Source organism: Sminthopsis crassicaudata, chromosome X (genome assembly GCF_048593235.1).
Source record: "Sminthopsis crassicaudata isolate SCR6 chromosome X, ASM4859323v1, whole genome shotgun sequence".
In the NCBI taxonomy this organism is placed as follows: domain Eukaryota; kingdom Metazoa; phylum Chordata; class Mammalia; order Dasyuromorphia; family Dasyuridae; genus Sminthopsis; species Sminthopsis crassicaudata.
Genome location: NC_133623.1, coordinates 829,695 through 845,673, shown reverse-complemented (window position 1 = coordinate 845,673; position 15,979 = coordinate 829,695). Strand labels below are relative to the sequence as shown.

At 46.6% G+C, this 15,979-nt stretch overlaps 1 protein-coding gene across 16 annotated transcripts in view; it reads right to left on the bottom strand.

Moving 5' to 3' along the window:
* The window catches only part of HUWE1 (HECT, UBA and WWE domain containing E3 ubiquitin protein ligase 1), a 96,923-nt gene extending 83,834 nt beyond the window's left edge, over positions 1-13,089 (bottom strand). For 8 of the 16 annotated variants that reach the window (XM_074277809.1, XM_074277818.1, XM_074277814.1 and 5 more), the window contains exons 1-2: positions 12,500-12,757; positions 10,003-10,127 (exon numbers count right to left, since the gene is read on the bottom strand). The gene's annotated coding sequence lies outside the window, so the exon portion shown is untranslated. Of the gene's footprint in view, positions 1-10,002; positions 10,128-11,972; positions 12,116-12,499; positions 12,759-13,002 lie in introns of those variants that run through there. The other 8 variants (XM_074277816.1, XM_074277820.1, XM_074277821.1 and 5 more) reach the window with 4 other exon arrangements.
* Between the last annotated feature and the right edge of the window lie 2,890 nt (positions 13,090-15,979).

Sequence of the window (15,979 nt, the reverse complement as noted above, 5' to 3'; positions counted from 1 at the left end):
TTTCTTTTTCTTGGGAATTTTGGCATATAAGCCAAGGTGGGAGCCAGCACACAAGAATGGGGAGGGGGGGTAGAGGGGGGAGCATCCAAAAATCCTGTCATTAGCCAACCTTCAGAAGAGCCAGGCCACCCAGACACACTGTGTTGGAAAAGCTTTTTGAAGACATCAAGGGCCCTTCTCTTCACTGACTTCTCTACAGAGACTAGTCAAGAACCAAGGCAAAGAAAGTCCTCCTTTGCTGCGTCCTGGTTTTGATTTGGCCGTATCTATTTCAAGCACTAAAAGATGAGAAGCACCTGTATCTCCTGTACAAGTCTTTCCATGAATCATTCCCGTGCATAGCTTTTGTATTTCTCGATCCAAACAGCAGAACGGGGGATGCAGCAGCTCTCCAGATGTAGTCTCTGAGTTCCAACCTCCGAGGAGGCTGCTCAGAATTCTGCTTCCACTCCCCATGACTTGGGCCAGCTAGGGAGGGCTGGATGTGGAGTTCAAATCAACACTTAACTAATAGACAAGTTACTCAAGTTACTTCCCATCTGCCTCAGTTTCCTCCACTGCAAAGCAGGGATAATTCTAACACCTAACTTGCAGGGTTATTGTGAGGCTCAAAGAGCTCATGATGGTCTTCAAAGTTTCTATCCACAACACACTGGGTGTTCCTTATTGACTGGCGTACTAGGTGCTGGCTTCCATACAAGAAAACAAGAGGTCACTTGGCCTAATGTCCCCAATTGCCTGAGGCTGAGCAAGAGAATTCTAAGCATCATTCCAAGTCACTGGGTCAGCCAAGGCCTCCCTCACAGTAGCAGTAGAGCAAGGTTTACAGTGTGCATTGGGCTGAAAAATCTGTTTATAAACACACTTTCTGAACACCAGAGAAAGGGAAAGCCAGAAAAAAGAAACAAATTATTTTGTCCTTGACCATTAAGCAACAAAATCCCTGAGCCTTCCCAGCCTGGGGCCTTCTGTTAACTCCCTTTGAGAGTTCTGAGGGCTTGCAGGGTACCGAGCAGAGTAACTGACCCTGCCCCAGGTGGGTGTCAGACAGAACAAAGCCTTTATAATGCTTCCCTCCAAGTACCTTTTAAAAAGCAATTCACTAACTCAAGAGACAAGCACTTGACTTCAAGCAGAGGAGAAAAAAAAAAAAAAAAAAAAAAAAAAAAGAGAGATGGCCCCTGCTCTCAGGAAGCTGACACACTCAAATGCCAGGGAAAAACAAGGGAGCCCCATCAATCACAGCAGCAAGGTTCCACCTGAGGGTCAAAGGCCACAGTCCACTTTAGACCCTGGCCACAGCACAGCCAGGTGTGACTGATTTTTTTTTTTTTTTTTTGGGGGGGGGGGGGCGCACGCGCACATGCAGAAGATATGTGCTGCAACAAACTTGCTCCAATCACCTTTGGCTGGCAGGTTGTTTCATTTCTGAAACAAAACCATCCAAAAAAATCCCCTGGGAGCTACACAGATGGAAAAGCACAGGCTTACAATTGTGTGGAAGAGAGAGATAAGGTGAAGAACTTACAGGAATGTGGGAATTCTTTTTCTGTATTTTATTTTCATTATTTCTGTGTTTCCCCTATGACCTGTATCATACGTGCAGGCCCATATTTACTTGAGCCTTGGCCAGCTATAAACATATTTATTTAACCTGAGCTGATGACATTTATCAGTATTGACATTTACTGATATTTAGTCTATTAGCTGGACCACTATCTGCTTGATTAAGCCTGAAGGCCTGATTTTCTGCTTCCCAGAAATCAGGTGATTTCAGGGAAACAGAAACCTTCCATTCCAATCTCTCCAGATAGCAACAACCAATCAGATGCCTGCCTCCCCCCCCCCCCCAGGCTCTCTTCCTTGGGATGTAATCTCTTGTATAAAAGCTGTGTCTCTTGACTACTTCTTTAGCCCTCCTACCATGAGCTTTCTCTTTCCTTTATCTCGAGATGGAACAGCTCATCCTCCGGAGCTTTTAATAAACAATCTTTTTGCTTTCTGAGCGATCTGAGTCTTCTACAGCCCACACACAATGATGCCAGGATAGCCAGGCCAGCAGAATGGTCACCTCCCGTACCAGCTGCCCCCACATCCAAGGGCTAACCGCTAGATAGGAGGAGGAGGAGAGAGTGTTAGGATGCCTAGCTCTTGCTACTACCCACCTTTAAAAACGTGAGCAAACTTTTCAATAATGAGGTGATTCTGGCCAATTCCAAAACACTTGTGTTGGAGAGAGCTATCTGCATCCAGGAAGAGAACTGGAGGGGGGAGGGGAGGGGTGGCTGAATATGGATCACAACAGAGTATTTGCACTTTTTTGTTGTTTGCTTTGTTTCTTTCTCTTCCCCCCCCCCTTTTTGATTGGATTTTTCTTGTACAGCATAATAAATATGAAAATTAATTTAGAAGGATTGCACATGTTTCACCTATAATAAATTACTTGGGGGGGGGGGGAGCAGGGATTTGGAGCACAAGGTTTTGCAAGGGGAATGTGGAAAACTATCTTTACATGTATTTTGAAAATAAAAAGCTATTGTTTTTCAAAAACAGAACTTGAGCAAAAAGCCCAATGGAGAAGTAAAAGGCCTGGCAGATGCCAGCAGCATTTGTAGTGCTAGAAAGCTGTAATTACAAACTGCCCTAAGGTTTGGGGAATGTGACAGACCTATTAGTGCCCCAGAATGACAAACGGCAGGCCATGGAAAGAAACATGGGAAGGCTTGTGGAAAGTGCCTGCTATGGTCCCCCAAAAAGCTGAGGTAAAGGAATGGTTCAACTAGAACAATGTAGTCAACACAGAAAGGCAACAAAACCAGGGAATCTCAAATGTAAAAGTTAGCGCGAGTTATCAAATTCCAATGACAAACCCTTTCTCTTTAAGAGTTCTTAGGATGGAAAATTGAATGCGCCAACCCCTTTTCAAGGACCCTCTGCTTGGGCTAACAAGGATAGCCCTCAAAGAGTCCCAATGGAAGCGTCCTCCACATCACAGAAACCACTGCTGCATCAAGCTCCAGAACATTCCCGAGGGGTCCCTGACTTCAAAAACCTTCATCGTACGTAGACACACAAGAAAAACCAAGTTGATGATAAACGTCTCCTGTTCAGCCTCTGTGGAGCAGCTGGATGGACAACCCATTGAACTTAGCCACCAGAATGTGCATATTTGGACAGACACCACAAAGAGGCGATCAGCTTGGCTCAGAACTGAAGAAAAGCAAGCTAAGCCTTTGGAAAACTGCACAGTATTTGGAATAACCTCAAGTTTCTCCCAGAAACAAAGGCTCAACGTTTAAATAATAACGGTCTTCCCCTGATACTGTATGGGCCAACTCACCATGTATAAATGAACAAGAGCTAAGGGCATTCTCAGAAAATAATGCCTGGCTAAGGAAGCGGGTCACTGATAGACCAAGCCACTCCAACAACCTTGAAGGAAGGAGGGCCCCAGAATTGTGGATAGTGCCCCCTGAGGAATTAGGGTTTATAAGCAGACCCAGACAAGAGGCCCAAGAACTGAGAAGATGTGGCTGGGTCGCAGTCAACACCAAGAGAGATGTCTCTTGTCTTTTTAAGAAAAAAACAAAAAACAAAAAACAAAAAAAAAAAACAAAACAAAAAACCTAAAAAATTCTAATTGCTAAATGTTGAAAAGAGTTGAAGCAAAAGCTGAGACAGTAAGTGGGGGGGGGAAGCTTCTGAACTGAATATAACTCAGGATTGGAATGCACCCTACGACAAGGGCAACAAATGCACGGAGGCTGATAAAAGAACGAGAGCGAACCAGGAGAGGGCCAAGCAGGAAGAAGTAGGGCCCCCCCAACTCCTCAAGCACTGAAGTGTGGGAGGGAAACCCCAAAGCCTCCAGGTTTGTGGTTATGTGGCCTCAGGAGAGAAGGCTCTGCCCTCTCTAGGCCCCAAGTCCTTCTGCAGAACAGGGAGCAGATGTCTTAGACCGGGGTGGTCAATGTGCCCCCAACAGCTGAATTTCATTCAAATATAATTGGGAAATATTTAACAAAATAAGTGAAAATACCATAGAAAACCACATAGTAACGTTATCTAGCTTCTAACGCAACATGCAGTCATAAGGCCGGTTATGTAAGGTTCAGAGGTGTTGACACTGGCAAGCTCAGATACCTTTTAGAAACAGTTCACCTTTGGAAGACCACCAATGGTTATGTGGCTCAAGGACACAACTACAATAACATGAAGAGTTACAAGAGCATCGATGTAAAGTGCCAAGCCTGTCCCAATAGATAAGAAAGCTATCTCTCACCTTTATTTGCAAGAGGTAGGCTTGGATGCAGGTGGGTGATCACTGGGCAAGAGGGATATATTTGGAAACAAAGGTGATGCAACAAAAAGAGTTTATAACACCCCAAAGCAGTCCATCTCCACTCCTAAAATGAGAATTCAACTTAAATGGCAACTTTTTATCCTCAAAAATAGGAAAAAAAAATAAAAATTAAAAAAATTTAAAAATTGAGATAATCCCATTCAAGTCAAAAAGCTTATTACTAAGGGTCCACCACCAGGCACTGAGCTAAATACTAAAACTACAAAGAAGCACCACCAGCCAAAAAAAAAAAAAAAAAACCAAGGCCCTTCGGTTGTAATGGGGGAGATGATGATATGCAGAAACGACGTAATTCAGAATAAATTGGAGAGAATCAATGGGGGGGCAGGCACCAGTATTATGAGGGAATAGGAAAAGCTTCTTGTAGAAAGTGGAATTTAAGCTGGGCCTTGAAGCAGGGAGGGGGAATCAATTTCCCATGTGGAAGTGAAGATGGCCTGGAGTTGGGGGCTCACAGGGTTGAGTACAAAGAGGTCAGTAGCACTGAAGCCCGGGGTGCAAGGAAGACTAAGGAGGGCAGAGTTCCAAAGGGCTTGACAAGCCAAACAGTGGGCATTTTGTATTTGCTCCTGGAGATAAAAAGGGAGTCACTGGAGTTTCAGATTATTTCAGGCTTCTCCAGTTTGTCAAGGTCTCCACTGAATACAATGACTAAAACACAGCACTCCCACAGCCCAATTTCCATTCTCTGTTAGGCCCTGCACTTGGATGAATTCCGCCCAAGGTCATACCGTTAACCCCCACTTAGGGTGTACTAAAACTCCCTGTTCCTCTTCAAAAGCCTAAATGTGCTTCTCTTGTCCGCGTGCGGTGGATTTTTGGAACCCAAATTTACAACTTTCCATTTATTCCAATTACATTTTGCTTTCTTAGCCACGACTCATCACTATAGCCTGGCAACATCGTTTCGGATCCTAATCCTGCCAACCCACTCTCTGGCATCCCCAGAGACTCAACTTTCAAAGCAATCACAGTAAGAACCCAGGAGGGGGGAATAGGAAAATGAAGCTGATGAATAATACAGGAACCAGCCTCTGACACCATTTGGGTTATCAAAAACCATGACTAAATCAATCCCCAACATCAGGGCTTCTCATAACCGGCATCTAGTATTTGTCTATCCAACTTTTCCTCTCTGCAAAAGGAATTGAGACCCAAGTTGTCCCAAGAAAGCAAGTTAAGAAAACAGTTGGGGGAGGGGGGGAGAGAAGAGACATATCTCAATTCACAGGCAGGCTGGCTTTCTTTTGGCCACCACTTACAGTGAGTCACTTTGGGTGCAAATTAATTGATTTAAAGATACTTCCCAGTCATCCTAAGCTCCCCTCAAGTCCCAAGAGCACAATTGTGGGGCAAGGCACTTGGGTCTTCCCCAACCGAAAGGCAGATCCCAGGCTTAGGTCAAGCAGCCGGCCCAGAAGAGGTCCTGACTTATTTGCTCAAATTACAACAACAGCCTCTTGAACCAAAGGTAGTCAGCAAGTCCGTCCAGTTTTAGCCCATATGAAAGGCCAGGATAAGAATCGCCTGCTTTCCAATGCAGCCTTCGTAGTTGGGGAGAGGATGGCATCTCTGTCAACAAGGTCCCGGAACCACACCACCATGGAGATTTCTAGGGGGAAGGACCCATGTTGGCAGTACACCCAGCCTCAGTTCTGACCATTTGGTGAGTTCTTATCTAAAGAAACTGATGATAGAAAGAGAAGACTGACCCCGCCCTCCAACTGAATGCAAAGGAGCTGGCATTCAGCCTCTTCAAGACAGTTTGGGGAAGGAGAATGCCCAGCAAGGGAAGCAAGAAAAGTTTCAGGAGAAGCACAGAATTCTGCTGGGAAGCCACATCTGAACCTCATTTCTAGACCCTGCCCAAGAGAACAGAAAAGGCTTTTATGGGATGGACTGTCCAAACTTCAATCAATCACCACTTTCCCCATGGTTCCCCTACATGGAAGGCCTTGAACTGGCTCCTCCTTCTTCTCCATAAGGAAAACAAAAACTAGCTTTCCTGAAGTTTCAAAGCCTAACACCACTACTTTTTTGTCTTTATGTCACCTTTCTTTCTAAACATGACTATCCTCTATGAACAATTTTCAGATGATGAAATTAAAAAGTGTTCCAAATGACTATCGATCAGAGAAATGCAAATTAAGACAACTGAGATACCACTACACACTTGTCAGATTGGCTAAGATGACAGGAAAAAATAATGCAGAATGTTGGAGGGGATGCGGGAAACTTGGGACACTGATGGGACATTGTTGGTGGAGTTGTGAACAAATCCAACTGTTCTGGAGAGCAATCTGGAATTATGCCCTAAAAGTTATCAAAATGTGCATATCCTTTGACCCAGCAGCGCTACTCCTGGGCTTATATCCTAAAAAGATACTAAAGGGAAAGGGATCTGTATGTGCCAAAATGTTTGTGGCAGCCCTTTTTTTAGTGGCTAGAAACTGGAAAATGAATGGATGCCCATCCATTGGAGAATGGTTGGGTAAATTATGGTATATGAATGTTATGCGATATTCTTGTTCTGTAAGAAATGGCCAGCAGGAGGAATACAGAGAGGCCTGGAGAGACTTACATCAACTGATGCTGAATGAAACGAGCAGAACCAGAGATCCTTATACACTTCAACAACAATATTGTATGAGGATGTATTCTGATGGAAGTGGATTATCTTCAACAAAGAGAAGACCTAATTCAGTTCCAGTTGGTCAATGATGGACAGAATCAGCTACACCCAGAGAAGAAACAGTGGGAAATGAGTGTGAACTGTTCGCATTTTTGTTTTTCTTTCCAGATTATTGTTACCTTCTGAATCCAATTCTTCCTGTGCAGCAAGAGAACTGTACAGTTCTGCACACATATATTGTATCTAGGATATGCTATAACATATTTAACATGGATAAGACTGCCTGCCATCTAGGGGAGGGGGTAGGGAGGGAAGGAAAAAGTTGGGACAGAAGGAAGCGCAAGGGATAATGTTGTAAAAAATTACCCAGGCATATGTTCTATCAATAAAAAGTTATAATAAAAAAAGAAAAGAAAGCCAAACAGAAAAAAAATAAACAAATATGACTATCCTCTTTCCCAAAGCCAGCAAGCTTTCCCTTCTAACGATGATTAGGAAAGACCACGTAAGCCAAAGGAAACCTGCTCATGACATGTGCCAGTACAAGCAACCCCCTCCTGCCGTTACATCTTTTCAATCTTTCTCCACTTCAAGTGAAATAGCTCTCCATGTCTTTTGGAGAATTCTGGCCATTGGTGTTATTAGAGCTGTTGCAGAAATTACTTTTTAAACCAAATCCAAAGTCCAACCAACAGGTCACCTGCTCTTTTCAAGGGAAGAACAGTGCTAACCACACCCCCCCCCACCAAAAAAAAAAAAAAAAAAAAAAACCAAAAACAAAAAAAAAAGCAGACCATTTGAGTGGAAGGGATGGCCAAGTTACACCAAAATAACCAAAACCCAACAAGGTCGATCTCTGCTTGACTTGTCAGAAGGGGGTGCCAAGCTGGGTTTACTTTTGCTGAGTCTTGGTCTCCCCTTCTTGCCCAACCCCGTTGCTGCTTGGCCTGCCTTGACTTCTGCCCTACCTAGACAGACTCAACGGAGCCATTAGCCCATTGTAGTTCAGGATACCTTGGCCTCCCCAATGGTCCAGATTAAAGGCATGCAGTCCACACCTGCCAATGGGTAGAGCTGTTTCCTAAAATCTCTAGGGATCCCAGTTCTTGTTCCTTGCTCTGCTCTATGCAGAACAAGTCAAACAATCATCTTGCACACCTTCAAAAGAACTCTCATGTTCTACTTTGTTCCATCTCATTTTTTCTTCTCCAAACCCTATGAACGATCCATACATAATCGTGGGGTCTTCCACTGTTTCTCCTACCATTTTCCTTCTTCCCTGCTGCTCGCATGCAGCTGAATGGTACTAGAGAGAGTAACGGATGAGGATTGAAGAATTCACTCTAAATTTGAATCTCAACTGGGCCCAATGGTGACCCCAGGGCAATCTCCTCTCATTTCTACCCCAAGCTCCCCTGTCCCAACGAGGGGCTCTGCGCCACACTTTACTGAGGAAATTGAGATTGCAGGGCTGTCTTCTCTCCTATCCTGCATATAATACCCAGTCTCTCTTCCTTTAACCCAGTCTCAATTTCCAGAGCAACCAATCTGAGGCCTTCTCCCCAGAACTACTGCTTTTACTCTAACCCTAATTTTGCTCTCCAAACTTACGAGTCACCCTGAATTCCTCAATATTTCTCATCTCCCCTGTCCCCACATCCAATCGGGTCCCACTTTATCTTTTTGACATCTCAAATTCGTCCTGTCTGCTGACATGGCCCCCAACCTCCATCTGGATTAGGACTTCATCACTTCACACCTGGACTACTGCCATAGCCTGCAGGTGAGTTTGTTTGCTCCAAGTCCCTCCTCCCTTCAATCCATCCTCCATTTGGCCCCTGAAGTGCTTTTTCTGAAGCACAAATCTGACTATGTCCTGCTCAATGAACTCCAGTGCCTCCCTATCACCTCCAGGAGCAAATACAAAATCTTCTGCTTTCCAATGAAACGTAAGATCATAGTGATGAAGACAGCAACTGCCTGGTATCTTAACCATTCAATAATAACCACTTTACAAATGCTATGGGCAAAATAAGGTGACTGGGAAGAAAATAGCACTCCTAGTCTCTGAATCCCTATGGGATTTTGTCTCCCATCATCAGGCCTCTTTTCTGGCTGACCCCCTCCCCCCCAGAGTGCTTTCAAATCTCTGCAGAATTGGAAGCACCTCAATGCCACCAAAGATAGGCCAAATGAATGAGCACATTGGGTTCTCAGAGGAGATTAGGAGCAGCAATTGTTACAAGTTGTTAGGAAGGGCTGGGGCTCTTAAGAATCTAAAACCCAAGGTCAAAGGCAACATGGAAGTCAATTTTAGCGGAACACGAACAAAGGAGGTTTTAACAGCCCCTCAAAGCCCATCTAAATGACATTGCAGCCATGCAGGCGGGTATCAATGCAAATCCAAACACTTGATAAGTACCTATACCAGCATCCAAGTGAGGCCTTAAAAATCCTCCACTAATAAGTCTCACTTTATCAAAAAGAAGGAAGATTTGTTATTCCAACAAAAGGACCAAAAAGACACACTCTGGTAGGGCTTTAAACATCTTGGCTTAGGCAAAGAGCTGTATGTAATTCTGCAGCTTTTGAGTCCTCACTTGGTTACTCTCTTGGACCATCTTCAACAAGACATGGAGTCTGTAGTGTTCACCTCTTGAAATGGTCTATCTGTGGCTGTAGGACCAGGTGTCCCTCCTCCCCCCAAAACCAAAACTCCCCCTTGGACTATGAGCTCCTGAAGGCCTGGAACTCTCTTATCTTTCTTTGTAACACAGTGCCTGGCACAAAGCACAAACTTAACAAATGTTTACTGCTCCTGACAAAGGAAGTTCAGGAAGAGACTCTAAAAAGTGGACTCATCCCTGTTATCGCAGGCAACATCAACCTTCAAAACAATTCAAATAGCAAAAAGAAGCCTGATTTCCATACCCCACCCCCCTCCATGAAAGGGACAGACAAGACACACAAACACAGACAGACAAGACGCAGAGCTGTGAAAACAAACCTAAAATCACAGCCAATCCATAATGGGCTTAAGCTGAAGTGCTGAATGAATCTCCGAGACAACACTTTCCAGAGCCTTCTCAGACCCAGTTGCTAAGGTCTGCACCGTCCTCTACAGCTCAGGGCCTACAAGAGAACAAACAACATTCCTCAGTTATACTGATTTCGATAACTTTGGTTTTAAGGCAATGCCCTTCAATGTTAGAACTTGCATGGTGCAGTAATTCAACATCTCAATTCTAAACCAAACCTCCCGATCCCTTTAGCAGAAATTCCAAAGAAGGATGAATCAAAACCCCCTTGGAAGCAAAGGTAACTCAGCCCAAAGTCTCAATTCAATTTGTAGTGATCCCACAATGCACTGATACTAAGGACAGCTTTGGAGAAAATTGAAGACCCATCTTACAGAAACAATTTCCTCCACTTCACCCACTCGTTATTGAAGGCTGTGCTAAAGCCTCAAAATTGAGCCCTAAGAAGATCCAGTCTCAGATATAATCAGTTCAGTGCACTTGGCCCCGACCAAGATTTCTAATGATCACCTAGTTTCAAATTGATCACAGCCCAGCTACATTCTCTAGGACAAACTCATCATACCCTCCCCTTCAGATTGCCACACTCAACCTAGAACTCATCATACCACACCTACCTAGACCTAATGCATCCTAATTTCGGATGACACCCCTCTTGAAACTGTGGTTTAACTACTCGGTTGCTCTAAACCTAAAATTAATGCTTGGACCTTCAAATAGATCCCAAGGCCATCTCTATCTTCACTGCATAGGCAAAAGGGGGTGGGGGGGGAGAGGGAGAGAAGAAAGAGCTTTATTCAATCACAGCTTAACCACTTTAAAAAAAAAAAAAGTGCTTTTGACTTAACTCAATTTCTTACACAGCCATTTGGCTGAAGACATCCAGTTAATTTTTTAGTTCACATCTACTTAATCTTGACCCCATTATTTCCCCAGTACTGCCTGGTAACTAAAGGACAATTTGAACTCCAACCCAAGCCAAACCCAATTAGAAAACACCATCATCCCTACCACAACTACTAGTTTGCCCCTTATAAAGCATTCCAGGAGAAGCAAAGAACTTGCTATCCATCGCCTCAATTGCTCCTAATAGCTTTTAAGACAGATACTATGGGCAATGTGGCATAAGCCACTGAGCTTTGAAATAATAAAAAGGGCAAATGCTTTCTCAAAAGACAGGGTAGTAAACACAGCAGAAACCCTTCTAATAATTGCAAAGAATGACTAAATGTCAGACTGAAAGGAAAGCTATTGGTTCAAGATACCATGCCAAACAATGGGTATAAGTTCAGCCAGGAGGTCCTTACAAGAGATCTGAGAAGATCCCAGGAAAGCTGAGTAATGAGAGGCTCCCCAAAATTGCACAGGTAATTGACAGGCAAACATGTGACTGATGAAGGTCAGATGGTAGAACGGACTGCAGAAAGGGGCACCCTGTATGGCCTGAAGAAAGCAGGGAGCTTAAGTTCTAGAGCAGATCTAGGTGGCAGGTTATTAGAGGACAGGACTTTCTCTTGAATTCGAAGGGGGGGGGAAGGGAGGGTGATGAGAAATAAGTCAAATGGAAAGCAGATTGAAGAACCCAAATCGCTGCGGTTTTCCTTTGTCCCTTTCCAGGTTCCCCAGCCTCCTGTCCAGGACCTTTCTACCCCCGCCCTCTTCTGGAATTCGAGGCCACTTGGGCGTTAACTGCCATAGATTCCGCACCGAGGCGGCAATGGTCACCATGTGGCTTCGAGGGGGCGGAAGAAAGGATGGATCTAGAAATATTGGAAAGGGGCCCCGCCTTCCCCCCCTCCAAAGAACTCCCGGGGCCCGGGGAAACGCACGTGGCAGAGTCGACCCAGGCTGGCTGGGGCCTTGACACCAAAGAAGGAGGGTCGGATGAGGAAGGACAAGAAAAGAGGGAGAGGGCGAGAAGGGCCCCAGCCGCCCTTACCTGGTTTCGAGGGGGGGCCCCGGGGAGCGGCGTGGCCGGCAGCGACTTCACTCCAGGGCCTCGAAACTAGCCACCGCCGCTGCCGCCATCTTAACAGAAGCCGGCCCTGGCTCCGGCACTGCCCGTCCGCCGTCCGTCCTCCCTCCCGCCCTCCTGCTCATTCGGCCTCCCGTCCGATCCCGCGAGATCTCACACAGGGAGGAAGGGAGAAGGGGAGGGGACTCCCGCGAGATCTCAGACGAGGCTACCCCCCCCTCTCCCTCCTCCGCTCCCCCTCCCCCCCGCACCGCCGCCGCCGCCGCCCTCGAGCCCTTGGAGAGGCCTAAGCAGGCGGGGGCGGGGCCGGAGCGCGCGTCCGCCCGCCGCTTTTTCGTTTTATCGAACCGGACCGCCGCCGCCCCCCTTCGTCCCCACGAACCCTCGCCGGGGGCCTAGCGAACTAGGAAAAGGAACTCTTTCCCCCCCCCCCCACCCCGGGCAAGGCGGCGGCGAACTCATAAGTCGGAAATCCACGCTAGGCCACGCACCTCCCGATCCCTAAATGCGCGCTCCCGCACCCCTAGGTCTCCACGGTCTCCCGAAGCTTCGAAGTGGGGGGGGGTAGCAGAAGCGTCTCTCGCCAGGCCCTTCAGGTTCCCTCACAGCCACCGCTAACGAGAGGTGTCGCGAGACCTGAGAAGAAGGCGGGGCAAGCGAAGCAGGAAGAAGACAGGGAATTCCGCGAGAAGTAGGCCGCCCTAGACCTTCCTACTGGCTTTCCCTCAGCACTTTACTCGCCAAGCCTTTTCTCTGAGAAATTCTCGCGAGGCTTAAGAAGGCGGAGCAAAGGAGGGTTGAGTTCGCGAATAGAAAGAGGTATCGCGAGATGATAGCTCACCCTCTTAGGTCTCAGATCCTGCGGGGAGGGGGAGGGGCAGGAATAAAAAAATATCAAAGTGTCTAACCAAGGCCCATTCAGCTCCCTCCGGTCGCGGACCGGAGAAACTTGGTGCTGCCGCACCGGGCCTCTCGCCTATAGAAGCGCCCCCACCTGAGATATCTGTAGAGAAATCCCGAAACAGCTCCGCCACCAGCGCCGCCGCTACCGCTACCGCCACCGCCCCAGCTACTGGGCGACCCGACGGGATTGGCCGGCCAGCCGGGTCCGGGAGAGCCGATTGGTTGTAGAGCTCACGCGAGAAGCCCTCCAAATCTCGAGAGCTTTCCCAGGGTCCATCCTCCCGAAGACTGAGGCGAGGGGCGGAGGAAAGGGAGGGGTCAGACGGGCTGGGCCGAAGGGCGGGGAAAAGGGGAGGAGCCAGATGGGCTGGACCCACGCATGAGGGAAAAGGGAGGTTTGGGCTCGGGTCCGCTCTTCCAGCGCCTGAACCTTTTTGGGACCTTTTCCCGATCTTCAGGGCCGCAGAAACCCACTGCTGCAGGGTACAGCGTGGTGCCAGACTCTGTGCCCCCTGCCTCTCCTCCTACAGCTCTTGCTAGGCAACCACCTGCCAGGCCCCAGGCCGGCCGGAACGGCAGTGGCTGTTCCTGCCCTCTAGAGGGCGCCTCTCATACGCACTAGGATGCGAGAGAGTCGCGCAAACAAGCCACATGGTTCAAAAGGCACCTGCTAAGTTCCAGGCGGCTGCACCCTAACCCCTCGGAAATAATGAATCGGAAAGGCCCGAAGTGAAGGCAGGCCGGGTCAGGAAAGACATAGAACGCCAAGGAGAGCATTTTGTACTGGAGCCGCTGGGGTCTATCGAGTAGGGGAGTGACCGGATTAGACCGGAAACCAGGATTTGGGAAAATCACTTTAATGTCTGAATGCAGGGTGGGCTGGGATGGAGGAGAGAGGCTTGAGGCAAGCAGGGCGCCCCCCCACACACACCAAAAAAGCAGCCATGGTAGCAGCCGAGGGCCCGCACCGCGGGCGGGGGCCGAGAGACGCCACCGAGCGGTGCTGCTCCTTGACCACAGAGAGGGTTTGGGGGAAGGGAGGGAGGTCTGTTTTGGGGAGGGCGTTTCAGGTGCCTCCTGGCCATCCGGGTCCAGGTGTCGGAGAGGCCGGGGCAGGAAAGGGGGATCTGGAATCGGGCCTCAGCGCCGGGCTAGATGGGCATTCGGTCCACGGGAGCTCAGGAGGAGGAGTGGAAGAGAGAGAAGGCAGAATCAGGAAGGAGGCGGCTGTCCTGGAAACCTAGACAAGACAGTATCCAGGAGGTGACAGAGGGGATTGAGAGAAGGGCATTGCAACTTGGCACTAGGACTATTAAGAACCTCTATTTCTCATTTAACAAATGGCTCCAGAAGGCTGAGTCATCAAAGAACTGGAACTCATGATTGAATACCAAAAACATCATTTTGATTATGTTAAGATAGAAAGCTTTTGTACAAACAAAACTAATGCAAACAAGATTAGAAGGGAAGCAACAAACTGGGAAAACACTTTTACATTCTAAGGTTCTGATAAAGGCCTCATTTCTAAACTATGGACAACTGACTCAAATTTATAATAGTTCAAGCCATTCTCCAACTGATAGATGGTGAAAGGATATGCACAATTTTCAGCAGATAAAATTAAAACCATTTCTAATCAAATGAAAAGGTGCTCTAAATCACTATTGATTAGAGAAATTCAAATGAAGACACCCCTGAGGTGTCTCTGAGATACCACTACACACCTCTCAGATGAACTAAGATGACAGGAAAAGATAATGCAGAATGTTGGAGGGGATGTGGGAAAACTGGGACACTGATACATTGTTGGTGGAGTTGTGAAAGAATCCAACCATTCTGGAACTATGCTCAAAGGGCTATCAAAATGTGCGTACTCTTTGATTCAGCAGTGTCACTACTGGGCTTATATCCCAAAGAGATCTTAAAGGACGGAAAGGGATCCACACATACAAAAAGTTTGTGGCGGCCCTTTTTGTAGTGGCCAGAAACTGTAAAATGAGTGGATGCCCATCAATTGGAGAATGGCTGAATAAGTTGTGGTATATGAATATTATGGAATATTATTGTTCTGTAAGAAATGACCAACAGCATGATTCCAGAGGGGCCTGGAGAGACTTACATCAACTGATGCTGAGTAAAATGAGCAGAACCAGATCATTCTACACAGCAACAAGATTCGATGATGATCAATCCTGATGGGCATGGCTCTCTTCAACAATGAGATGATTCAGGCCAGGTCCAACAATCTTGTGATGGAGAAAGCCAGCGATATCCAAAGAGAGGACCTTGGGAACCGGGTGTGGATCACAACATAGCATCCTCTCATTTTCTGTTGTTGTTTGCTTGCATTTTGTTCTCTTTCCCATTTTTTTTCCTTTTTGATTTGCTTTTTCATGTGCAGTGAGATAATTATATAAATATGTATGCCTATAGTGGACTTAAGATATATTTTAACATGTTGAACATACATTGGATCACTTGCCATCTAGTGGAGGGAGTGGGGGGTTAGGAGGGGAAAATTTGGAACACAAGGTCTTGCAGGGGTCAATGTTGAAAACTTATCCATGTATATATTTTGAAAATAAAAACTTTAATAATAATAATAATAAAGAAGACTGAGTCATTTACCCAGAATTTCAAATACCAAGATGAGCTGAATCTGACCTTCTGGTCTCCCATTTCACCTCTGTCCATTCCCCCTGCTGCATTTAGTTTTCAAAAGACTCAGGTTGCTCAGGATACCTCCTAAGCTCAGACAATGAGAGAGAAGGTTCCAGGGCAGCTTGGAGCCACTGAATTAGAAAGCACCTGATGATCAGAGCCATAGTGGATAGTGTTGGGTTTGAAGACAGGAAGATTGGGCTCCACTCCCACCTAACACATTTCTTTGATCCAACCTTTTAAGAGAGTTAGTTGACTTTTTTTTTTTTTTAATGAACTTAAAAATCATCAACAATCTAATCTGCTCATCTGATTGGCAGATGTCCCCAGCTTGGGAAGGAAAGCTGACCCAACAGGGGACAGCCTCAGCATCAAATAGGATCTTGCTACACTGCAACACTGGGCCA